Source organism: Lipotes vexillifer, unplaced genomic scaffold (assembly GCF_000442215.2).
Source record: "Lipotes vexillifer unplaced genomic scaffold, Lipotes_vexillifer_v1.1 scaffold409, whole genome shotgun sequence".
NCBI classification, from domain to species: domain Eukaryota; kingdom Metazoa; phylum Chordata; class Mammalia; order Artiodactyla; family Lipotidae; genus Lipotes; species Lipotes vexillifer.
The window spans coordinates 296,409-322,460 of record NW_006785162.1 but is presented as its reverse complement, the minus strand read 5'-3'; positions in this window follow the sequence as shown (position 1 = coordinate 322,460).

The following is a 26,052-nucleotide window of genomic DNA, read 5'->3' as shown; positions in this document are numbered from 1 at the left end:
CTTTGCCATTCCTTGGCCTGTAGAAGCACCGCCCTGATCTCTGCCTTCTTCTTCACTTGGCACTCTCCCTGTATGCATACTTCTGTGTCCAAATTTCCCCTTCTCAAAAGGACAACAGTCATATTGGATTAAGTCCCACTATAATGACCTCATCTTAACTGATTACATGTGCGATGACTATTTTCAAATAAGGTCACAGTCTGCAGTACTGGGGGTTAGTTCTTCATCATATGAATTGGAGTGGCAGAGGTGGGGACACAATTCAACCCATAACACAACTAAGCCATGAGACCCTGGGCAAGTCACTTATCCTCTGTACCTCTGATTCCTCAGGGTTGGTACAAGGACTATAGCAGAGCTATCAGTGCACTCCCCACATGCTCTTGGGCCTTGCCAGTGTGCCAGTGTGGGGCAGGCAGCCAGAACTTCAACTGCCTGAGGGCTTTCCCTGGCAGCCAAAGTCATTCTGCCTCTGCCACACGAAGGCAGAAGTTCCAGAGAATTAATATTCCCTGGGAGAGGTCCTTAACCAGTCCAAGACACACACGAGTTGGTGTGTGAGTACCCCAGACCTTTGCCCTCTGGTGAGGTAATTCTTAGGCACACATTTCTGCCAGTTCACAGAGCCCCCAGGGGCATGAAGCTCCAGTTGTCCACCTTTTATTATATGCCTGCCCTTTCCCATCTCACTTCCCATTTCCCTACTGGGGTTTCTTCACTTCCCAAATAAACTACTGATACTAAAAAACTAGTCTCAGTGTAGGCTTCTGAGAAAAGCAAACTAAGACTAGCATTTGTTACTGTGATGATTAAATAAATTAATATTGAGAATAGAGTCTAGTTAGTGCCAAATAATTACTGGCTGTTATTATTCTTACCATCAACATTCTGTTTTACATAGCGCAGCTGGGCCATGAAGCACCAGTCCCAAGCAGCAAAGTCATTGGATGGCACTGTTTTACTCACAAGCCTCCCCTGGCAAGTACGTGAATGAAGAGGCAGCAGGAGCTTATTCTTCTGCATCTGATGTGGCTGTCCTCTCACTAGGGAGACATAAGAACTAGCAAGACCTCTCAGCAGCTCATTTTCCCTTAGGGATGAGAACAGAGGTCATTGATTTTGAGGCCTCGGCTCCACTGGAGAGGCAGCAAAGTGTCGTGTTTAAGATCACTCGCTCTGATCTAAACAGGCCCGGATTTCAATGGTGGTTCTGCCGCTTTCTAGCAGCATGATCTTGAGTAAGTTGCTTGATCTCTCAAGTCTCAGCTTCCACCTCTAGAAAGTGGGTATAATGATAGTTGTTCTCAAGGACTAAATAAGGTAAAGCATGCACAGGCAATATTAAGAGCTCTATAAAGGTTAATTATTATTATTCATTTTTCATTCTTTTTTATACTGTAGATATGGGTCTGGGCATTCCTATGACATCTTGCTCTTCCCCCAGGCCTTCTCATTTTCACCTCTATTTCCCTCCCACATGCCTGGCATATAGTAGGCACTCAACAAACATTTCAAATTGTGAATGAATAAATGAATGATGCAAAGAAGATTTAAGCTATTATTCATTTTTTACATTCTGCCACTTCCAGAAAGGACCTGAGGAAGTTGAGAAATTCATTATATGAGTTATAGTTTATAGGTGCCGACAGCCACCACGGAATGTAAAACATACAAAGCTTCCAAATAGGCTAAGATTGGAAGCGTTAATTAATTAATGCTAACTCTTCCTGCCTGCAAAGGCCTCAAGCTAATAACATTCTGAAACTGCTGTAAAGCAGTTATAGTCACAAAACCGGGGTACACCAGGAGTCCACTGGGAGCTATAATAACATTACACCTGAACTCTTTATGTCAGGAGGGAACTCAAGAGACCATTCACAAACTGAGGCAAGATGGGGGGAAAAGCCTCACTCAGCAAATAACATGCCATTAACTTGGCCTGTGTGGATAGTACTCAGGGAAGCAATAATTGAGTCAATAAAAAATCAGACTGGATAAACAGGCCAAAATGGGGGAGGGGTGAAAACTGCCAGTTCATGAGGAAATACTGAGTGAGACAAGTTGGAATATGTGGGTCACTATATCATTGTATCTTAAGTACAATGCACATTGAAAAAAATGGTAGTAGTGACAGTATAATGATGCAATGCAGGTAGTAATCATGTAACAAAAACAATGGCTAAAGAGTATTGTGTTCTTACTATATCCAAAGCATTGTCCTAAGCACCTTATCCATATCTAAACCTCATTTAATCTTCAAAACACCCCCACAAGCTAAATTCCATGAAAATCCTCACTTTGCATTTAAGGGAACTGAGGCCCAGAGAGGTTCTGTGACTTATTTTTCATGTATTATCTCATTTAATCCTCACCACAATGCTTTGAGGGGATCACCATTATTTGTCCCTATTTTACAGATAAGAAAACTGAAGCACAAAAAGGTTAATAATTTGGCCAAGATCACACATCTAGTAAGTACTAAACCAGGGTTCAGAGCCATCCAACTGACCCCAGAGCCAGTACTAACATGCTGCTTGCTACATGAAATATATTTAAATTCACCACAAGGAATATCATGAAAAGTTTGGTTGTATATTTATAGTAATAATAACAGCAAACCCTTATATAGAACCCACTGCGTGAGCCAGGAACTGCTTTCAATAATTATCCTTACAACAGCCCTCTGGGGCAGAGAGTACATTATGCCCATTTTACAGGTAAGAAAAGTGAAGCAGAGCGGAAAAGGGCACAGAGTCACACAGTAAGTAGTGGAGCCAGAGTGTCTAGAGTGTGTGTTTGTAACCACTCTGCTCTTCTGCCTCAGAATGATGTTCTGAGGCCATGTTGAACAGTGCGGTGATGAATAATGGTAAAAAAGAAATCAGCAACAGCAGTGAATTTCCTTCCAAAGCCTCATCTTATCACAGAGGAGTATTCACATCATCATTATGTTTCAATGCCAATAATTCCTTTTAAAATTGTTGGTCTAATCTGGGAGATAATTTTCTTGCTCCCCAAAATGAGAAAACATACAAATAGAAGCATGGTGTTGTATTGCAGACCACGATGAGACGCAGAGGAGAACACGCTGCATCCCAAACACCTGTCATTTCTGCCTAAACAGCAAAGCCCTCTGCTGTCTAGCGGGTGGTAGCAGCGCTCACGACTGTTGATGCTGCCCATGAGGAACTGGAACTGCAGTTCTACTGTGTCCTCCCTGCCTTTGGAGAACAAGCCCTAACTTTCATTTTTTATATACCCTGCCGCTTCTTTTCTGTAAACACTATTGTGAGAAGAGACCCATACGGAGATAAGCTGGGAGACACAGGCCTGTTAAAAATACCTTTTGTACCCACAAAATGTGAATGTGCTTGCCACTGCTAACTGTGCTGATAGGAGGCCCTTCTGAGCTGTAAGCACTGCTTGCTCTCCCCACCGCTAAAACATCTCCATCTGCAGTGCATGTTATAGAGAGGCAGTCACAAAAGATCAAACAAAATGGCTGGAAAGGGTTAGTCCCCATTTTTATTAATGTTCTAAACTCCAGGAAGGCCAATGTGCTGCAGCAGTGGTGTCTGTCCCACAACGCAAAGCTCTGACCCACGGGGTGACCCATACTTCCAATTCTCATCAGTGATTCCTATCTGCTAAACTTGCTAGGAAGGAGATCTTGTACAGAGTGTGCCTGGGGTCTACAAATCAAAGGAGTAGCATCAGGGTCCGGATCTGGGGAGCCTTTAGATGCCTCATTCTGGATTCCCATACCACCCTGTGTTTACCCCATCTCAATGCACATCAATCACACTGTACTGACATTGCCCAGGAACACGATGGCATGTCTCACTCAATAGGCAATAATAGCTCTGTGATCAGAAAACAGGTTCACTTTTGTTTCTGTAGAACTTGGCACTGTATCTAGCTGATATAAGCACTCAACGATGACTCAGGAGGCAGCCTGTAGGGTTAGTACCAGTCTCAGCTAGTGTTAAAAACAAAACAAAACCAAAAAAAAAAAAAAAAACCACCAAATGGGACTTGTTTTCATCATCCTTCACTGAGTGATTGCTTCACTGTACTAGACATTTTGGGGCTGAACTGTCTCATTTTACACTTACAAGCAAAATTATCCTTATTTTACTGATGAGGAAATGGAGGCTCAAAAGGGTTAAGTAACTTGCCCAAGATCACAATTAGTGGTATGAGCTAGGATTTGAAACCAGGAAATTTGATTCCAGCTTGCATGAAATTAACCACACCCTTCCATACATCCCCTTAGAATACAAGTTCCATTTTTCGCTTTTCTTCACACACTCCCCCCAACAACTGCCCTCCCCCACCCTCACACCACCTCAGCCCATCCACCCGCATTCTTTATCGTTAACTTTACCGAGGTAAAAAGGCTGGAAGGCAGAGTACACAGCACACCTAAACCTGGACCCAGATCTTATATTCCAGATCAGACCAGACAGGCCTAGGTTAGAACACCTCCGTCCTGAGAATCTATCTGCTTGGTGGAGGGAAAGGCCCCTCTGGTAGAAGTATATGCTCCGGCCAGCAGCGCACTGCCTGGATGACCTCAGGCAAGTTTCCAACCTCTCTGAGATCTACCTATTTAAAGCATGAGGATAATAATTCTTGCCCTACATTTTTCCTGGATTAGTTTCTGTGAAAATTACCTAAGGCCAGGGCAGACAAGAGTGCTTTGAACGTTATGGAATAGTCTTGTCACCAGCAAAGCCCACTGGGGTCCCCAGGATAAAATAAGAGGGAATCTAGGTGATAAGGTCTAACCTCTTCTTTTGTGCTTAGTCTAGTTTCACTAGCATATAGGGGGCCGTGTGCACAGGCCTCGCCCTTAACATGTCAGATTCTGCACAAGACACCTCAGTGCGGCGGGCTGTGTGCAGCGCACCTCCCTTCAGGATGGCAGCAGCAGGCTGCGTGCAGAACCACTGCACCTGGCACTGCGATCTGGAGCCACGTAAGCAGCACAGCTGCACCTGCCCCTTGAGAGCTCCACCCCCTCTCACAGCCCGCTGAAGAGATACCTATAAAACAGCCCCACCAACCGCCTTTCAGGGAAAGCGTGCTCACATCTCTCCATTCTTTAACCAAAGAATAAAATTTTCCTTCGCTTCTGAACCAAGCTCAGTCTTGTTCTACTGGTTGGGGCTGGACTTGAAAGGATTGGTTACTTTCTCCGCCAATGAGAAGAAGGTGGCGTCAAGATCCAACAACTCTTATTTAGACAATGGAGATAAACTGCCTTTATTTACTTATTTTTTTGCATCTAATAACAAAGAGCGAAATAGAAAATCTCCTTTCTCTCCAACAGAGAGACACAAAGAGAGACTGAGGGACAGAAAAAGAGAAAGGCAGCAGAGAGATGGGACACAGGCAGTAAGACAGGGAGCAGGGGAACACAGGCTGAGAGAGAATCAGAAACAAAGAGACAGAGGGCTAAAGAGAGAGACAAAGTCAGAGAGAGAAGCCAGAGAGAAAATGGTTTACGTCTATTCCATTAGATGCCACAAGTAAACTGCCTCCAAGATTGGGCATAAACCTAATTTTAATAACTTAAATTCTCTCTTCCCCCAACTAGTTGACCTTTAACTCCCTCCTTAGCTGCCCCTCTACTGCATCACAGCACACCCACATCAACTACGTAATCACTCAGAAGCGTACAGGGTGGGAGGGGGTCCTGTTTATAAGAACCATGCTGCCAAGTGAAGAAGCCATTTTGGTTGCACACCAACACCTGCCCTTGCACCTGGTTTGTGACTTGGCATTTTCCCATCTGGGTCTCCTGCAGTGGTCACTGCTCAACATCTTACCCTCACTGCTGTTACCAGCCCCTGAGCAAAGAAGATGTGTTGGCCATCTTGGGGTTCACTGATGGGCTTGAGGTTAGACTGCTCCAGATAAATCGGGGACGAACACCCAAACACTCTGGCCAGTGTTCAGGTGAGGTGAGGACTACCAACCTGCCACAGGCCCAAGAATGACAAGCCCACTTCTGAGGAATAACAGTGATGTTTTCTTCTGCCTGAAGGATAAAGGATAGGGCCCACACTTGTGGTGGAAACATTTAGTCCTTCAGCCCAAGTCCTGACAGCCCGATGACTGACTCTTCCAGCGACCTAACTCCTGGCTGTTGTTGATCACCTCAAAGACTGCTCATTCAGGCACCCTCTTCATATCCATAACTGACACCCTTCTTACTTGCTAGATGGAAGTAAATAGCCACCTGCCTTATACTTGTCCCTTGCATGGCAGTTTCCTTGTCACAGACATCTGATCCTCACAGCCTCCTGATGTGATGATAAAGACAGGAAAGGTAAGGCTCAGGGGAGCATGTAGACTGCTACTTAATACTCACGGAGCACCTACTATATGCCAGGTACTGTCTGAGGCCACTACACAAGCCACCTCACATAAGCCTCTGATCCTAGCTGCAAGGAAGTTATTACTTTCCCCCAGCTGAGAGACATGGAAACAGACTCAACAGGTCTTTTAGCGGCTCGAGTACGGGCATGTAGTAGTCAGAGAGTCATGGCTGGGATGGAAACCTTAGACCCCACATTCAGGCACATCAACAGATCTCCCTACAATCACCCTGACAGGACTTCAGAAGCAGATTTACTTTTTTTTTTTTTTTTAATATTTATTTTTGCTGTGTTCAGTCTTTGTTTCTGTGCGAGGGCTTTCTCTTGTTGCGGCGAGCGGGAGCCACTCTTCATCGCGGTGCACGGGCCTCTCACTATCGCGGCCTCTCTTGTTGCGGAGCACAGGCTCCAGACGCGCAGGCTCAGTAGTTGTGGCTCATGGGCCCAGATGCTCCGCGGCATGTGGGATCTTCCCGGTCCAGGGCTCGAACCCGTGTCCCCTGCATTGGCAGGCAGATTCTCAACCACTGCACCACCAGGGAAGCCCCAGATTTACTTTTGAAGGGAAAAAAATCTCACAGAGGGTAGATCAGGTTTGTGCTGGCCAATTAGAGCTTGGAAAACAAAGTTCTGGAGCCCTCCATTTGTCCACCATGAACAATCCCTTTGATTTGCCACTTCCCATCTCTGTGTACTCGATAAAATGGAAGTGCTCATATATACAATGGAATATTACTCAGCCATAAAAAGAAACGAAATTGAGTTATTTGTAGTGAAGTGGATGGACCTAGAGTCTGTCATACAGAGTGAAGTAAATCAGAAAGAGAAAAACAAATACCGTATGCTAACACATATATATGGAATCTAAAAAAAAAAAAAAAATGGTTCTGAAGAACCTAGGGGCAGGACAGGAATAAAGACGCAGATGTAGAGAATGGACTTGAGGACACAGGGAAGGGGAAGGGTAAGCTGGGACGAAGTGAGAGAGTGGCATGGACATATATACACTACCAAATGTAAAATAGATAGCTAGTGGGAAGCAGCTGCATAGCACAGGGAGATCAGCTCGGTGCTTTGTGACCGCCTGGAGGGGTGGGATAGGGAGGGTGGGAGGGAGGGAGACACAAGAGGGAAGAGATATGGGGATATATGTATATGTATAACTGATTCACTTTGTTATAAAGCAGAAACTAACACACCATTGTAAAGCAATTATATTCTAATAAAGATGTTTTAATTAATTAATTAAAATTTTAAATTTTTAAAAATAAATAAATAAATTTATGGGGTGGGGGAATGGAAGTGCTGGCTACTTACAGAAGAGGTTTCTAAGAAATCCAAAACCTTACTTACTTACTTGTAGTATCCTTACTACAAGTGTCTTGAACAATGAAAATTGCTTTCCTACGTGAAACTAGACTCGAGTGGTTTGTTCTGCCCCATTATAAGTCATCCAGTCAGTAGAAGTGTTTGTGTGATTTTTTTTCAAAGTTCGGAAAACAACCCTAGGAGATAATAAAATACCATCCTCTTTATTGAAATCTGAGATTCCCTAAAGCTGAATACTGTACATTGTGGTGTTTGATTGCCCTAAATGAAAATGTTGGAAGATAAAGAATTCCCTCGGCTCTAACCGTCAAGGAGCAAACCATGCCCAGAGGCAAGGAAACACAACCAGTCTAATACATTCTCCCTCTGCTAAATTCCACATTCGGCAAAAATTCTCTCTTCTAACTACATTAGTGCAGAAGGCAATCGATACAAAAATGCCAGGTTCATCCTAAGGGATCCCAATTGCAAAACAAAAACTCTAAGCTGCTCAGTACCAAAACTTAAATGGTTGACCCCTTATTCTGTGTGGCAACCTCTTCAAGATACTCATACATCTTGGTTTTCAAAGTGAAAGCTTGTTCTAATGAACCATGAATTGTGTTGTTATAGTCTGATGTAAGGCAAGGTCTTTGTAACCAAATGGGGGGCCTTTGCTACAGTAACCTTTAGGAAGGACTGGTTAGGTTTATAGCACCCTCTGATAAGACCATCTCCTCCTTACAACACCTAAAATACAATGATGACCCTACACGTACACTTCCGCCTCTTAAGTGATTCATTATTTATGCTTCAGGTTGATGTTAAGAAAGTGCTCCATACTTTCTCCAGAGCTCACCAGAGGAAAGCCACTGTGTAACAATCATAATAAATCAAATTCCTCACCAGTCCCACTTCCCTTCCTGTCACTGCTACAGGACGTCCTGAGAAAACAGGAAAATGAAAAAAAGCCAATTAATGTGACTTCACTTAACAGGGAGGACAAATCTGAAGAGTAAAGTCATGGTGGGCAGGGAAGGTTTGATTATAACTTTGTTTAGAAAAATGAAAGTATGTTTTAAGAGAATATGTGCATTATGTCTTATATTTAACAGAATGTAGACTCTAAACATCTTTAAACACTGTCTTAATGTGGAGGGGGCGGGGTCCGTTTTTTTCCCCCCAAATAACTGAATGACTATTCAATTTCAGATCCATCACTTCCCATTTGAGTTTTAAAGAATGATCAAAAAAAGGGCTATTTTTGCAAAAACGTTAAAGGTTTCTTCAGTTTTTTCATGGGTCTCTATTTTCTTTTGATCTTCATATCATTCTCTTTTGAGGCATTGTTCTAGTTATTATGGATACATTAACAAATTACCCCCAAAACTTGGTGCCTTGAAATAACAATACCTAGCTTGCTCAAAACTGGGCAGTATGTGCAGGGTACAGTGGGGACAGCTTGTCACTCTCCACTTGTCATCAGCTGGGGCAGTCTGGGGGCTGGGATCATCTGCCAGCCTGCTCTTTCTTATGTCTGGCACATGGGCTGGAAAGACTCAGCTGAAGGCCAAAACAGCAAGGGTTCCCTGGGCTTTTTTCTCTCTCTCCCTGATCAAACCACGTGGTCTTTCTAGCATAGTGGCCTCAGATGGCTGGATTTTATACATGGCACTTCAAGGCCCGTGAAAGAGAAGGCAGAAGCCATATCACTTTTTATGACCTAGGCTGGGAAGTCACACAGCATCATTTCTGCCACACTCTATGCCTTAGATCTCTAAAGCCAGCCCATTTTCAAGGGGAGAATTAGGCTCTACCTTCTTTAAGAGGCGTGTCAAAGAATATGTGAATGTGTTTTTAAATTACCAAAACCATCTATCATGTCTTCTTTGTTGATTTTCTATTCTGATTGTTGACTGGTTCAACTCTGCCAGATCCATTTGTCATTGGTTCTCTGTAAATCTGTCATGTCAGATCCATGACAGCTGGGATTTTTATCTGACTTATTCAGGGATAGTCCCCAATACCTAGTACCTGCTACATGGAAGGTGCCCAATACATATCTGCTGATTCGACAGTTCTCCAATATCACTTTTGTTACCTTCATGAAATCCTACATCCTTTATAAGATTTGTAATTTTACTCTGCAACCAGTTTTCCTTTTCTTTTTATGTACTGTCTGAAGTTAACAACTTAAGGCAATCAACAAGAGACTAGTTTAAAACGATGTAATAAGATGAACAGAGATAGAAGCTATTATTACCCAAGGATATTGAAATGGGATTAATATTATAAGTGGTCACTTCATTTTGCGGAGTGGGGGGGGGGCACATAAGGAGCTCTGTTTCCTGCATGAAATCTCGTAACTGCAAGGGCCCAGATAATGAAGACTTAAATAACAAGGACTCACAGATTACCTTTGAGCAAATCAAAATCTCTCCTAGCTTCAGGTTTTTCAGTCATAAAAGGGCATCATCCCTCAAGTTCTAACATCTTGATGATTTCAGAACTTGGAATTTTAGATCAGGGTCATAGATATAGACATTTAGCATCCATGATGACAAACATAATTAATAATACTAGACAGCACATTCTCTGATTTCAAACTATATAACAAAGCTATAATAATCAAAATAATATGGTATTGGCAGACATAGATCAGTGAAACCAAACAGAGAGCCCAGAAATAAACCCATGCATATACATGATCAAGTAATTTATGACAAAGGGGCCAAGAACATACAATGGGAGAAGAATATCTCTTCAATAAATGGTGTTGGGAAAACTGGACAGCCACATGCAAAAGAATGAAACTAGACCACTATCTTACACCACACACAAAAATTAACTCAAAATGGGATTGACATATATATACTAATATGTATAAAATGGATAACTAATAAGAACCTGCTGTATAAAAAAAAATAAATAAAATTCAAAAATTAAAAAAAAAAACAAAAAATAAAAACAGCCTGAGCTTGCATTTAGGGAAAAAAAATGTTTTAAAGATTTGAATGTAAGATCTGAAACCATTAAACTCAGAGGAAAACAGAGGCAATAAGCTCCCTGACATCAGTCTTGGCAATGACTTTTTGGATCTGACACCAAAAGCAAAGATACCAAAAGCAAAAATAAACAAGTGGGACTAGATAAAATTAAATTTCTGCACAGCAAAGGAAACTGTCAACAAAATGAAAAGGCAGTTTACTGAATGGGAGAAAATATATGCAAATCATATAAGGGATTAGTATCCAAAATATATAAATAACTCATACAACTCAACAGCAAAAAACCAAACAAATCCAATCTAAAAATGGGCAGAGATTCAGATGGCCAACAGGTACATGACAAGATGCCCAACATCACTAATCATCGGGAAAATGCAAATAAAAACCACAATGAGCAAAACTACAATGATGTATCACCTCACACTGGTCAGAATGTCCATCATCAAAAAGTCTACAAACAATAAGTGCTGGAGAGGGTGTGGAGAAAAGGGAACCCTCCTACACTGTTGGTGGGAATGTAAATTGGTACAGCCACTATGGAGAACAGTATGGAGGTTCCTTAAAAAACTAAAAATAGAGCTACCATATGATCCAGCAATCCCACTCCTGGGCAATCCCTCTGGGATTAACACATACACAGTACTATGTATAAAACAGATAATCAACAAGGACCTACTGTATAGCACAGGGAACTCTACTCAATATGCTATGATAAGCTATATGGGCAAAAAAATCTGAAAAAGAATAGATATATGTATATGTGTAACTAAATTACTTTCCTGAAACTAACGCAACATTGTAAATCAACTATATGCCAATATAAAATAAAAATTAAAAAAATAAAGTCAGGGCTTCCCTGGTGGCGCAGTGGTTGAGAGTCCGCCTGCCAATGCAGGGGACACGGGCTTGTGCCCCAGTCCGGGAAGATCACACATGCCACGGAGCGGCTGGGCCTGTGAGCCATGGCCACTGAGCCTGCGTGTCCGGAGCCTGTGCTCCGCAACGGGAGAGGCCACAACAGTGAGAGGCCCGCGTACCGCAAAAAAAATAAAAATAAAAATAAAGTCAGTATATTAATCACACACAAAAACAAAACCCACAATGCAATATCACCTCATACCTGTTAGAATGGCTATTACCAAAAAGGCAAGCAATAACAAACACTGATGAGGATGTGGTGAAAAGGGAACCCTTGCGCACTGTTGGCGAGAATGTAAATTGATGCAACTAATATGGAAAACAGTATGGAGGTTCCTCAAAAAATTTAGAATAGAACTATCATATGACCAGAAACTCCACTTCTGGATATTTACCGAAAGAAAATGAAAACACTAATTTGAAAAGGTATATGCACCTCCATGCTCACTGTAGCATTATTTACAATGCCAAGACATGGAAAACCTAAATGTCCATTGATGGATGAATGGATAAGGAAAATGTGGTATATTAGTATATATGTGTAAACGTGTGTGTGTGTATTTGTGTGTCTGTGTGTGTATATATATTATGGAATATTATCCAGCCATAAAACATAATGAAATCGGGCCATTTCTGACAACATGGATGGACTTGGAAGGCTAAGTGAAATAAGTCAGACAGAAAAAGATAAATACCGTATAATCTCACTTGTATGTGGAATCAAAAAAAAAATCTCATTGATACAGAGAACAGATTGATGGTTGCCTGGGGGTGGGGGCGGAAGGCGGGGTTGTGGGTGAAATGGGTGAAAGGGCTCAAAAAGTACAAATTTCCAGTTATAAAATGTGTAAGTCATGGGAACGTAGTATACAGCACAATGACTATAGTGACTATACTATATTTCATATTTGAAAGTAGCTAGCAGAGGATCTTGAAAGTTCTCAACACAAGAAAAAAAATTGTAACTATGTATGGCAATGGATGTTAACTGGACTTATTGTGGTGATCATTTTGCAATATACAGAAATATCGAATCATTACATTGTACACATGAAACTAATATGTTATGTCAATTATAACTTGATTTTTAGAAATTTTAGTAACAGTAATAAATACTGATGTCTAACATAACTATTATTCACTATGCTACCACGCATTATGCTTTCCATGTATTACCTCATATAACCTTTATAGCAAACCTTTGATATAGGTGTTATTATTTCTATTCTTCCAATGCTCAAATAAACTACAGACTTTCCTCTGATAATGTGATGGAAACAGGACCAACCTCAAGACTAACAGCAGAGTGCATGCTGATAACCCGCCATGCCTTCTCACTTCCCATTACTGCAACACAGAATGATTATATGAGGCCTGGCTGTGAAACTAGTCATACTGGAAGAGGGAGCCTATAGTTAGGGTCTGTCTCAGGCCTCAGCAAAGAACATTAAATTACAAGAAAGACCAGATTATAACCCAGCTTCATAGACAGCTTTCTGTATATGCTGACACATATCTTTCTCTGGTCTCCCAACAGATTTTCTGAATAACTAATTCAAAAATCTCTCTTCTCAATTAACCAGAGAACATTTTTTCCTGGATGGTTGTCACTGCTTCCATTCTACCCTAAAATTAGACAGAAGTAAGTGTTTGACCCATTTTTAAGTAGTGTGTTTAGAATACCATATTTAAAAAACAAGCTAGAAATTAGAGATAGCAAGGGTCTTTGTCTCTAAAGCTGATCCCCAAAAGCTCACAATAGTTTGCAGATATTATCTAATTCACTGTCACAACAAAGCTGGCGTTATCTTCTCCATTTTGCTCATGGAGAAACTAAAATAAGAAAATTATAGCCTGACTTTGACATTGTAAGAAGTGCTTCTGTTAACCCTATCACAGAAGCTAGTTTGAGGGAAGGTTGGAAAAGAGCCAGACTGGCAGTGTTGTAGACTAGTTTCCATGCCGACTTCATCAAACATGCCTCAGTACCCTAGAGATAAAAGAGTGGCTAGATGAGCCAGACCCTCTTCAACTAGAGGAACTCAGCTTTGCATAGATTTTTTTTTAATCTATCTATCTATCTGTCTGTCTATCTTTGGCTGCACTGGGTCCTCAGTGCTGCGCCCGGGATTTCTCTAGTTGCGGCGAGCGGGAGCTACTCGTTGTGGTGGCTTCTCTTGTGGCGGAGCACAGGCTCTAGGCATGCGGCCTTCTGGAGTCGTGGCGCTTGGGCTTACTTGCTCCATGTCCCCTGCACTGGCAGACGGATTCTTACCCACTGCGCCACCATGGAAGTCCCTGCATAGATTTTTATCTGCTTTTATAGATTTGTATTTTGTGAAGGATTTCCTTAAGGGATCGACTTCTAAAAATCTGATAAAAACCACTGACCTGGCAATATTTTGGTTGTGTCACCTTAAAAAAAATAAACATTTGGTAACAATGGCTATTCGAAAGCCCAAAAGTAATCATTAATGGCAAACCCTGAGCTTCTCCTATGTTCCCAGTGCTATGCTAAGCACATTACAAGCATTAACTTATTGCATCATGGTAAGCTACCATTTTACTGATGAGTAAACTGAAGCTTAGAAAAGTTAAGCAACTTGCCCAAGATCATCAAGCATATGAGTGGTGGAACCAAGATAAAACCAAGCAGCCTACCTGTCCCTTTTTTTCTTAGAGGCTATGCGCATGCTCCTGGGGTGTCAATCCCACGTCTGCCAAGGTACAAGGCCGCAGCAACGCAAAACAGGCCGTTTCTTTGTCGCAGGGGTCAGCTGTCCCTCCCGGCAGCAGCCAGGGCCCAGAAGTCTTCCCAGGAGACCGTCACTACCAGTACCTGGCGCCTCTCCACGGAAGAACAGCCTCAGAGCATTGCTCTCTCTTTCTGACCCAGCCCAAGTGCCAGCACGCTGTGACGGGGCAGGTGGCTTCTTCACCAAGTCCCTCAATCAGGAAATGCTTTCTTCTTGTGAACACCACGGGAGACGCTCCAGGGGCCTGGTCTGAGTAGGTGAAATATGGGGCTTCCCACAAAGGGAAACAAGGCACGCTGGAGCCTTCAGGGCGCACTTTGTGGCGATGAATGGGAGAGGACAAGGAAAGTAAGGCTCAGTCCAGACATTTGGGCAGGGAGAGGACGGCAGCGGACGCGGCAAATATACCGCAAGCCGGCCGAAGGCGCGGCCGCCTTCTTTTCCCAGAGGAAGCCCGATCTCGCGGGATCTCGCGGGAGTTCTGCAGAGGTGGGCTGGAAAGCCCCGGAATGAGAAACACCCGGTAAGGATTCTGGCTTTTGCTACCTTTCAAGCAAACCTCGATCCTCACGGACACTTCCCCATTCTGCGCCCCCCTCTCCCCTCCGCGTGCTCCCCAGTCAGTCACAGCGCTGCGGCCATCTCGCCCCAAGGGCTAATTTGGGTGTGGGAGACCAGGCATCCTCTTGCCCTATGGAGGTTCAGAGGCAGGACCGCCTGAGGCCTGGTTGGGGCAGTGAACTGCGCATGCGCCACCGCAAGTTACTAGGCCTGCAGGAGGCCCAGGGCAGGGGCTCTGGGTTGGGGCTTCGACGGGGCCGATCTAATGCATGCCAAGGTCCAAAGCAGGAGCAACCCAACACAGTCCTTGCTGTTAACCATGCTGCTACCCGGTCTCTAACCTAATGAAGTCCCTGTTAAAGGTAGCACTAGAATCTGTACTCCTTACAAAGACTACAGAACAGACAAAAGCAAAGGCAAGGTGTTATAAAGAATTTGGGTCGTTTTTGTCCTGAGTTCCTGTTAGGGAGCCTCTAAATCCTTGGAATTTCCAGAGTAATAGGAGTGTCTTTGTTATTCTTAGTGGACCCTGATAGTTTATGCAAACAAGATCATTCAAGATGAACCCTATGTAGTTTAAGCTAATGACAGGACTCAGGATGGGGGCCAGCCACACCTGAAACACCACCATTTGACTAGGTGGTTGAGGCTTTGAACCGTAGTGATATCAGCCCAATCTCTGGGGAAGGCTAGAGATTGAATTCAATCTTTTGGCCAGTAATTCATTGAATTGTGCCTGCATAATGAAGCCCCAATAAAAACTCCAGACACAGAAGTTCTAATGAGCTTTCCTGGTTGGCAGTACTGTGCGTGTATTGTTACACACTGATGAGTCTGACTTCAGGGTAGGAGCAAACCTCATGCTATGCATCTCTTCTGGCTGGTTCTGATTTTTATCCTCCTTGCTGTAATAAAATGGTAGTCATAAGTATAGCACTTTCCTGAGTTCTGTGAGTCATTCTAGCAAATTATTCCAAAGTGGTGGGCACCCCCAAATTTGTACTGATTGGTCATAAATGAGCATAGCTTGGGAACGCCCACGTCTGTGGCTGGTGTCTGAAGTAGGGAAATCTTGTGGAGGACTGTGCCCTTAACCTGAAAAGTTTGGCCTAAGTCTGGGTAGTTAGTGTCAGAAGTCATTGCTCAAAGCTATGTGGAAACTCCTGTATTCATCTCAACTTGGCTACAAAATGTTCTCAGGATTCAGAACCCACCATCACATGGCTTTCATGAGCAACATTATTCTCAGGGCTGTTGCTTCTGTGTCCGTGTTGCTTCTGTGTCACCCACTTAAGCAGGTGATCTTAATTTAACCCACCAGACCCAGGGCTCATTCAGGATAATGAGGAACCACCACAGCTGTCTCAATTTCCCCCCGGGGGGTGGGGGGGGAAATCTCTGCTCATTGGCTCTATGAGTTTTACTCCCTTACACTTTTATTCTTTTTGCACCTCCACTGTGAAACAATCTAAGATTTTGTTACTCATTAAAATAAAAAGGGAATCTTTTGCACTGTTCTTCAGATCTCTAACTGGCTACAGGTCTGGACACAGGCTTTAAGAACACTAAGTATATTTATTAGATGAGAAAAAGCATAGAATAGATCAATCAGTGATTTAAGATAAGATTTGAATTAAGCTTAGGAAAGGGGATAGAATCTCAGAATTATAGGATTAATGTCACTCTTATAAAGAACTAAGTAGCAAATTTGGAAGCTATAAAAGTCCTCAAAGATTATCTAGTTCAAGACCTTCATTTTGGATGTTAGCTAGACTCACTGTGGTGATCATTTCGCAATATATACAAATATCGAATCATTATGTTGTACACCTAAAGCTCATATAACATTATATGTTAATTATATCTCAATTTTTTAAAAATTTATTTTGCAGGTGAGGAAACTAAGTCCCAAAAAGGTCACAATGAAATGTCTTCCCCTAAATTACAAAGTAAGGAACCTGAAGACAGTATTTTCTTGGAGTGTATTTTATTTTTAGATGTCAAACTTGCTAAAATTCTTTTTTCCAAGGCAGAAAATTCAAACCATCAACGTGATATCTTATTCACATCATTTGAAAATGTCACTGGTAATAGAATGATCTCATGATTATATCATGACTTAATGTAGGAATCTTCCAGGTTTTTGGAAAGAAGGGTCTCAGTTTTTATTTCCATGGAAGCTATTCTCTTTCTAGGAGAGTAAGGGAGTGAAAAATCAGGTATCCTAGATCCTCTTTCTAGAGCTACAGAGAGTTTCTATGCCTCTTTTCTGAATTGTTCCCAGTTCTTCAGTTATAAAATTGGATCACATAAAACATGGCTTGTTTTCATAGTAGATGTATTTCTGATAGTGCTTCAGTCATATTCTTAATCCAGCAAGGGACTTTGCAATTTAAAAAATCCTAATGTGAATTCTTTTATAAAACCAAAAAGAAAATTTTCTGTAATGTAAATAACCTACCCACAATTTTTCTGTTTTATAAATTCTGATTTCTGTATGTAGAAGGTTTTTTTAATGAGGCTCCCCTGTATCTTAATATTATCCTTCACTTATTCTGAGATGACATGAGAAAAAGGCAGATGAATGAGGCAAAGTGCTTGGATATCCTCACAAAAAGCCACCTGATTCAGGCAGAGCAGGCAAAAACACAAAGGCTTTATTTCCTTTATCCTGAACTAGCAAAGCTGTTTTTCAAGATCCAATCAGAATGTACAGCAGCAAATAGCTTGCAAATGTTTAATACATGATCAAGTGCACCTCACAGTTTCACCCAAACACCTAATGTATTATTCCAGTAGGCTGTGAGAGGCAAGCATCAATCAGCATTCAGGCTACCTCATCCTTTCCCAAGGTGAAAGAACTAAAACAACTGTATTATCTGTATGACTATCACTCCTATTTTATTTGGAGCTGCATTCCACTCTGGCCATCAGAGAAGCAATGACATAGTTTTACTGCTGCTCTTATTAAATATTATTACTGTGGTGCAAGCTTGACGGTCGAGAGAGGAGAAAAAGGAGGCAGCTTCATTGCCCAAAGGAGATCCAGTAATCAGATGGTCTGCAGCCTGAAGAGGACATCAATCTTCTGAATCCAATTCTGACTACACACTTTAGCAAGTTACTGTATGGTCTCAGTATAAAATGTTGACAGTACTAAGGCAATTGCTAACCTAAAAAGTATGTGTTTAAGAAAGAGAACAAAAGGGAGGGCTATAGAAATTGAGAACAGTGTTAAGAATACTAACTGATATTTTTTAAAAACAGTGCTGAAAATATATTGGAGTCACCATCAGATTTTTTTCTCCCATTATAGTCCTTTGTCTTCTTTTTTTTTTTTTTTTCTTTGACGGCAGTATAGCATCCAACCTGCCCCCTTCCTGGTTTTGAGGTGTACCTACCTCCTACCTCCTTGAGCATTCTCTTAGAGGTTTCCCAGAAGCTGCCACCCCTTGGTAGGCAATGCCAGCATACAATCAAGGCTCAGCCTATCAGATGTTCTCAACTATCTGAATTCTGAGCAAGTGAAGCAAAGATAAAGGGTTGGTTAAACGTCCTCATGGCAGCAACATGACCACAACAATGACATGGCCAGATTCCCTTGCGACTCGACTCTCTAGTTCATGTTCGTTTTCCAGACATGATCTCCCAACCTCCACTATGCTTTCCATATGTCCCTTCTTTGCTTTAGAGTCAGAGTTGATCTCTGTTAATTGCAACCCAAAACATCATAACCGATATCCATCATTATGGGATTTCCATGAATGTGAGAGTGAGGCCAGAATGGGGAGACAGCCTAAGGGAAAAAAGTATGCTTTCCAAAAAGCTCATTATTATTCTAGGTTCCTATTTTATGTTTTTTAATAATATGAGAAACACATACAGAAAATGAATACTCTTTCTCTCATATGTTTATTATTGCTACACTATGTATGAGGTACTTTTGTACTGTTACCCATCTCTCTGGTTAGGTGAATTCCCAAGAGTAACTAGGGAAGTGAAATGTTTGATAACACGGTAGAGTTCTTTCAATAATCCCGTCCCTGCAAATGAGCTCAAGAGATACCCCTTAGAACTGAAGTAGAAACACAGTAAGAAATCCAACAAGGGATACAAAGTTCTGAAACTGGAAGAAAAGTAGGTTTTTTACCTTGACAGGAAGCTGAACTGGAGTGAAGACATTTTCAGGAAGGATCCTTCAACCATAGAGATCCAGAAACTTAAGAGAAAACAAGCCCAGCCACTCTTTGCCCTAACCCCCAAAGAGTAAAGAAGCTTAAGTGTCGCTGAAAGCTGCAAATGGAGGGTATATGGACGAGAGAAGGTGAGATCAGAGCACCAGATAGCCTATATTCCAGGAAGAGATTGTGTAACCACAGAGAGAATAGCCTTCTGCATTCAGGAAAGACTTGCCTGAGTGACCATACAGATGAAGGAGAGCCTAACCCCAAAGGGGATGACAATAGGGCTCATATGCAGAATTAAAGGCTCAGAAGTAAATCTCGGCAATGCCAACAAGAAACTGTCAGTCCAGCTTGCTTTAGATAATCAATCTGTGCTCTGAAAATGCATCTCCATCTATGTTGCATATATTTTTGGTTGCATGTATATAGTTATTTGGGTATTGGTGTTGATTGTTTTTCCCTTTTTTTCCTTCTAAAATATTCCACTTGTCTTTGCTGAGTTAAGAGAAAAGGATCTGGGAGAACTACCATACTCAACTTGACCTTGGAATAAAGGCACACTAAGAACTCTGATCATCACTAATTGCTGACTCTCCAAGCCAGAGAAAACACACACACACACACACACACACACACACATATGCACACATGCAAACCAGAAGGTCTGGGACCAGATCAATACTCACTGAAGCCAAATTGGCACATGAAAATTGAGTTCACAGAAAGCTTGAGTCATTACCACCAGCCCCTAGGAAGTATACAAAAATGAAGTGTCAATGGGTCATTAAGAACACATATTCATGGTGTGCATCTACAAGGACATCTGAAGGGGTTCAACTCTGCAAGACTATAAAGTCCCCAGCTGGGGTACTCCTTAATTAGGAGTACTCTAATTAAGAACCTAGGCCCTGGAGTCAGCCAGACCTGAGTATGCCACCCAGCTGGGTGACCTCAGCAAGTCACTGAAACATGGTAAACTAAGGATAATAACATCTACTTTGTAGGACTATTTTGAGATTAAATGAGATACATGTGTTATAGACTGCACATTTGTGTCTCAAAAAAATTCATGTCAAAACCCTAATCCTCAATGTGGTGGTATTAGGAGGTGGGGCCTTTGGGAGGTAATTAGGTTTAGAAGAGGTCATGAAAGTAGAGCTCCCATGATGAGATTAGTGTTCTTATAAGAAAAGAAAGAGGGACTTCCCTGGTGGTGCAATGGTTAAGAATTGGCATGCCGATGCAGGGAACACAGGTTCGATCCCTGGTCCAGGAATATCCCACATGCCGTGGAGCAACTAAGCCCGTGAACCACAACTACTGAGCCTGTGTGCCACAACTACTGAAGCCCACGCGCCTAGAGCCTGTGCTCCGCAACAAGAAAAGTCACCACAATGAAGAGCAGCCTCCGCTCACCACAAATAGAGAAAGCCAGTGCGCAGCGATGAAGACCCAAAGCAGCCAAAAATAAAAAGATAAATAAATAAATAGATAGATAAATAAATAAATAAAAGACTAGAACTCAGTCTCTCCACCACGTGAGGATGTAATGAGAAGATAGTTATTTGAAAACCAGGAAGAGAGCCCTTACCAGACACTGAATGTGCTGGTACCCTGATCTTGGACCTCCCACCTTCCAGAACTGTGAAAAATAAATTTCCATTGTTTAAGCCACCCAATCTATGGTATCTGATTATAGCAGCCTGAACTAAGTATATAAAGCTTTTTGCACAGTGCCTTATCATAAAAATAAGAAAAATATATAAGTAAGAATATAGGTAAATAAAAATAAATGAAGCCACTGACTAAGCGAGTCTGGATTTCAACCAGGCTCAGAAAAGGTTTCACTTACACCACTAATCTAATTCCAGAAAAACAGCTGGAAAGATGAACAAGGGTGGGCACACTTTTTGAATATACTTATTTGCAGTTTTTATTTGGAAGAATCGGAAGCAGCAGCTGCCACCATCCCCACGACAAGTCAGGGAGTTGACAAGTTCTGTGGATGCTGTCACGGGAACAGTGACTCTCCAGCCAGCTTCATGTGGGAAATCAGGAGGACAGATTTTCTTAGGCGATTTTCTCATTCATTGTGATTTCTGCTTGGCTAGCAAGAGTACATAAGCTGTTTGTCTCAAATGAATGCTCCAGTAGGTAAAACACCAAAAGGGGTTTTGGGAAACAACAAAATAAGAATTGCCATACTGGCTTAAACCAACTGTCTGACAATAGCACCAAGAGGTATTTTGTAGGAAAGACTGGTAACTTCCTCCATAATCATGACCTCACAAGCTTAGCAGCAACTCCTAAATGTCCTTAAATCCCTATTAAGGCTCTATCATCCACAACTTTACTTAAACCCTACTTGAGTTTTATACTAGCATTTTCAGCTAATACTGTGCATGGGGCAATGACTTTCTTTATTTAACTGACTTTTATTCCTATGTTTTATTCCTCTTGATTGCAACCTTGATTCACTATATAACCTGAAGCAAGTCCCCAAGCTGATTCTGTCTTAATATCTCCATCTATAAAATGGAAAAGTAATAGTGGCTCCTTGGCAAGGTCACAAATAAAACGAAGAGATTCCTGGAGCCACATTTTTCTCTGCTGTGAGCTCTACAAAGGAAGAAAGGGGCTTCAGACCAGACACTTGAGTTCCATTTTCTGTGCTAATTCATATTAATCCCACAAGACTCAAATAATGGAATAATGGAAGAGAGAAATAAGAGAGGGAAGGGAACTAGGGAATATCTTGGGTTCAGGTTGAAGTGTACGTCATTGAACCAAGAAAAATGTGTGCCCATCCATAGCTGAAAGGTATTAGGGCTAGACTACTCACCTGAATTATAATACTGCAGAATATATGTGACTACTACCGGATGGTCGCTTATAAATAAAAATATTTGGTGAGAGTAAGGATAAAAATGGAATTTTTTTTTCCTTTTGAGCTAGAGAAAATCCAAAGACAAGTAATGCTGAATTATCAAAGCAGGGAAAATCAATAACAGGCTATGTGTATACACCTAAATCACCCAGATCACATTGGAATTTGACAAGAAATTTTTATTATCATATATCAAATTGGTTCTAGACATGAGTTATTTTAATCACCCTTTTATGTCATGTAGGAGAAATAATTAGGAGATTTAGTATTTTCTATTCAGGAGGAAGAACTATGGAAAAGCACAATTATAGAGAAGTTAACATGCTAAGCAGGACAGAGTGAGCAATTAAATGGCACAGTGGTCTCTCCCTTATTAAAGACAAAAGAAACTTTTAATAAAATAATGTAGTCACTTCCAGAAAGCCAGAATGAGTCCTGTGTGAAACATTTGTATGTAACTAAGTCACCTTAGTTTCTTTGGAATTGAATTTTGGAATTTATTGAGGAAATAATAATTAAAAGTAAATACCGGGCTTCCCTGGTGGCGCAGTGCTTGAGAGTCCGCCTGCCGATGCAGGAGACGCGGGTTCGTGCCCCGTTTCGGGAGGATCCCACATGCCGCGGAGCGGCTGGGCTCGTGAGCCATGGCCGCTGGGCCTGCGCGTCCGGAGCCTGTGCTCCGCAAATGGGAGAGGCCACGACAGTGAGAGGCCCGCATAACGCAAGAAAAAAAAAAAAGTAAATACCCTCTAAATAATTTATTACAGTCTTATGATACTCATATTTGTTAACTAGGTAAAGAGACAAAATTTTGCTGCTGGAAGAACATATAGCAAAGGTAGTTGCTCTATCTGCTATAATGCTGAAAAATGTTTTAAATTAAGTGATATTAATATAAGTGCAAATAGAATTCTTCGGGGCCGCTTCCTCTTACAAAGAGGTTTTAAATATTAAATGAAAGCAAATGCAAACTACCTTAGTTTGTCCATCTTAAAGATGAAAGTTGAATGACCTTGTGTCAAGGGAATGCAATATAGATTAATTAGCTAATTAGGTCTTTGTTGTATCCAGTGCCATGGAAGGCAAAGAGTACCTGAGGCCCTGGCTCAAGCCAACCATTTTACCTGAAACACCAAGGCGTTCAAATCAGCACAAGGGACTGTCACAAGATCAGAGCAGACAAATGAATAAACCATAATTAAAGGTGTGGTTTAGTGCCTGGAAAATCAGGGGAACTTGCTCCTTGCTAGTGTTGTGGCTTCATCAAGTCACTTGATGCCTTTGGGACTCAGGTGCCTAATGAGGAAAATGAGAGGGGTTGACCTTCAAGGAGTTTTTCAACACTAAAATTCTATGGCACACAATTTTAATACCTAAGAGAAGCAAACAGATCACTCTCCACATGAGAGAAAGGTGCCGACTTGTAGAGGATGGAATCATATCGTGTACCATACTTTGCAAGTCCAAGCCAAGGTCAACTGACCAGAAGTCCTCCCACCACTGAACTGCCTTCCACTCGCAGCCACCAGCAGACCCAGAAAGCCCAGGAAAATCCTCACAGGCTGAGAACCTAGTGACAAATTCCCTAGATCTCTGGCAAGGTAGATCTCAAGGTAGTACCTCCTCATCAATTTCTTCTTGACCTCTGTGACTCCCTTTCCAATTTGCTCCTGCAGATAACTGAGCTGCCCCTTTGGTTTAGAACACTCATAATGCCTCCTCCGTTCTTCACTCACACAAATGACATGTTAGGTTACTTTCATTCTTCCTCTCATTGTTTATTCATTCATTCACTGGTCTAGCACTTATTGAGTACCTACTATGGGCAGCTGTCTTTACCAGGTCTTGATCGCCTTTGACTAGAATGCTGTGTATGTAAACCAGTGTGTTGGTTTGCTGGGGCCAGCAGCTGTCTTCTCTGGAGTTAAACTGCCTGAGTTCAAATCCCAGCTCTCCCACTTACTGTTTTATCTTGGACAAGTGCTTCAACTTCCCTGTGTCTCAGTGCTCTCATTTGTTCTTATTTGTGATTAATAGCAGGAACTACCTCATAAAGTTTTGTGGAGGGCTAAATAAGTCAGTCTATGTTTAGTGCCTCAAAATGCACTTGATAAAATCTGATAAGCGCTCAATATAGTTTAGTTCTTATTATTATCTGCAAACTATCTGAATCAGTCTGAGATCAGCAGCCCTCTGGCTGAGGTGCTGATGACATTTGACACAGTGCCTTCTATTTAAAACATGATATTTCATGGCTGTGGAGTTGTTTGTCCACTTCAAAGGGCCATTGGGAATGGATTTGAGGAGGATTTGTCACTGACAAGGATTAGTGAAGCAAGCAGGGTTGCTACCTCAGAGAGCTCAGGGCAATGACAGCCACTTTGTCCAAGCCTGAACAGTAGCAAAAGGATGACAACAGCCCCCAGAAATGAACCAGGCAAGGAAGTATTGGCAGGCAAAGCCAGGGTGACCTGAGGATTTTCTCTAGCTGCCCCTTTTTGAAGGTACGGAAGTCTGTGTTGCATATTTATCATGATGGAAGCATTTGCCATGCCTGGATGTTGACAATAGTAGTAGCGATAGTGATAGTACTAATTATTGTAGTAATAGTAGTATTTGAAATAACAGTGATGGTAGCAGGGGTATTCAATGGGAATAGAAATAAAAGTAACTGTGATAGTGGTAGTAATAGTAGCAATGGTGTAGTAATCATAGTGGCGGTAGTAGCAATGGGGTCGTAGTCATTGTAGCAGTGGTGATAACAATGGCAGTATTGGTAGCAGCAGGAGTGAGTGCCATAGAGTAACAGCTACATTTTTACAGCTACATTTCAAAGCACTTTACATTTATTAATTCAATTCACACAACTACCCTATGAAGTAGGGATTATTATGTGTCCATTTTACAATAGCGCCTATAACATTTTGAAGTATTCAGTTCTAACTGATACCAAACTTGATTACGCTAGTTCCAGCAGGATCTCAGTAAGACTGTGGTCCCTTTAACTCAACTCCTCCTGACCCCACGCACTGAAACCCCCTCGCCACTTAGGTAAGCTGAAGTCCCAGGACCTCGGCACCCTTGTAGTTGCTTCTAGTAGAAAAGACATTCACTATGCAATGCGAAATTGCTTGCTTGCTTTCAATAGAGGTGTCTCTTGACAAAAAAGAGTGGGGGAAAGTTGTTGCCCTCTGATGGTGGGTACTCATAAAGTGGTTAGCTAGAGTGCCAGAAGGACAAGAAGGAAAGGAGAAGTTGTCCCTCACCTCCTCTTGGGGAAGCAGAGTCATCACACCTCCTCGGAGCCACAGAGAGCCCTGTCCTCGGGTATCTGTCACAGCCTGCCTTCACACAGGACTCGTTCTTTCCCTTCAGTGAGTTAAGGAGTCTCTAGAAAAGCTAGTTCAAGTAGTGGTTAAGAGTCAGATATACTGGTGTGCAAATGCCAACTCCCCCACCACCTGAATGCCTCTCTCAGACTCAGTTTCCTCCTCTGTAAAATGAGCATAATTATTACCACATAGAGCTGTTGTAAGATATGAGACAGAAGGCAGGCACATCAAGAGGCTGACCCAGCACTCGGCACATATTAAGCCTCAGTAACTATTACTCATTACTATTACTGTGGTTACTGCCATTATTTGTTTCCTTCAAACCATTAAATTTGTTATTGTCATGAACAAATACCCAAGTAATCCTCGCCCCCCTCCCAAAATCTTATTTAATTGTGCTACCCAAATAACACAGAAAATACAATGTTAGGTTTGTAGTGTCAGAGAATCATCCAGATCTCCACTTCTCAAAGATGCTGTATTGGTCTCCTATTGCTATAATGACCACAAACGTAATGGCTTAGAAAAACACAAAGTTATTATCTTTCAGCTCTAGAAGTCAGAAGACTAAAATGGGTTGTCAGGAGGCTCTAAAGGAAAATGTGTTTCTTGCCCTTTCCAGCTTCTAGAGGCTGCCGACATTCCTTGACTTATGGCCTCACATCACTCCAGTCTCTGCTTCCATCTCCTTCCTGGCTCTCCTGCCTTCCTC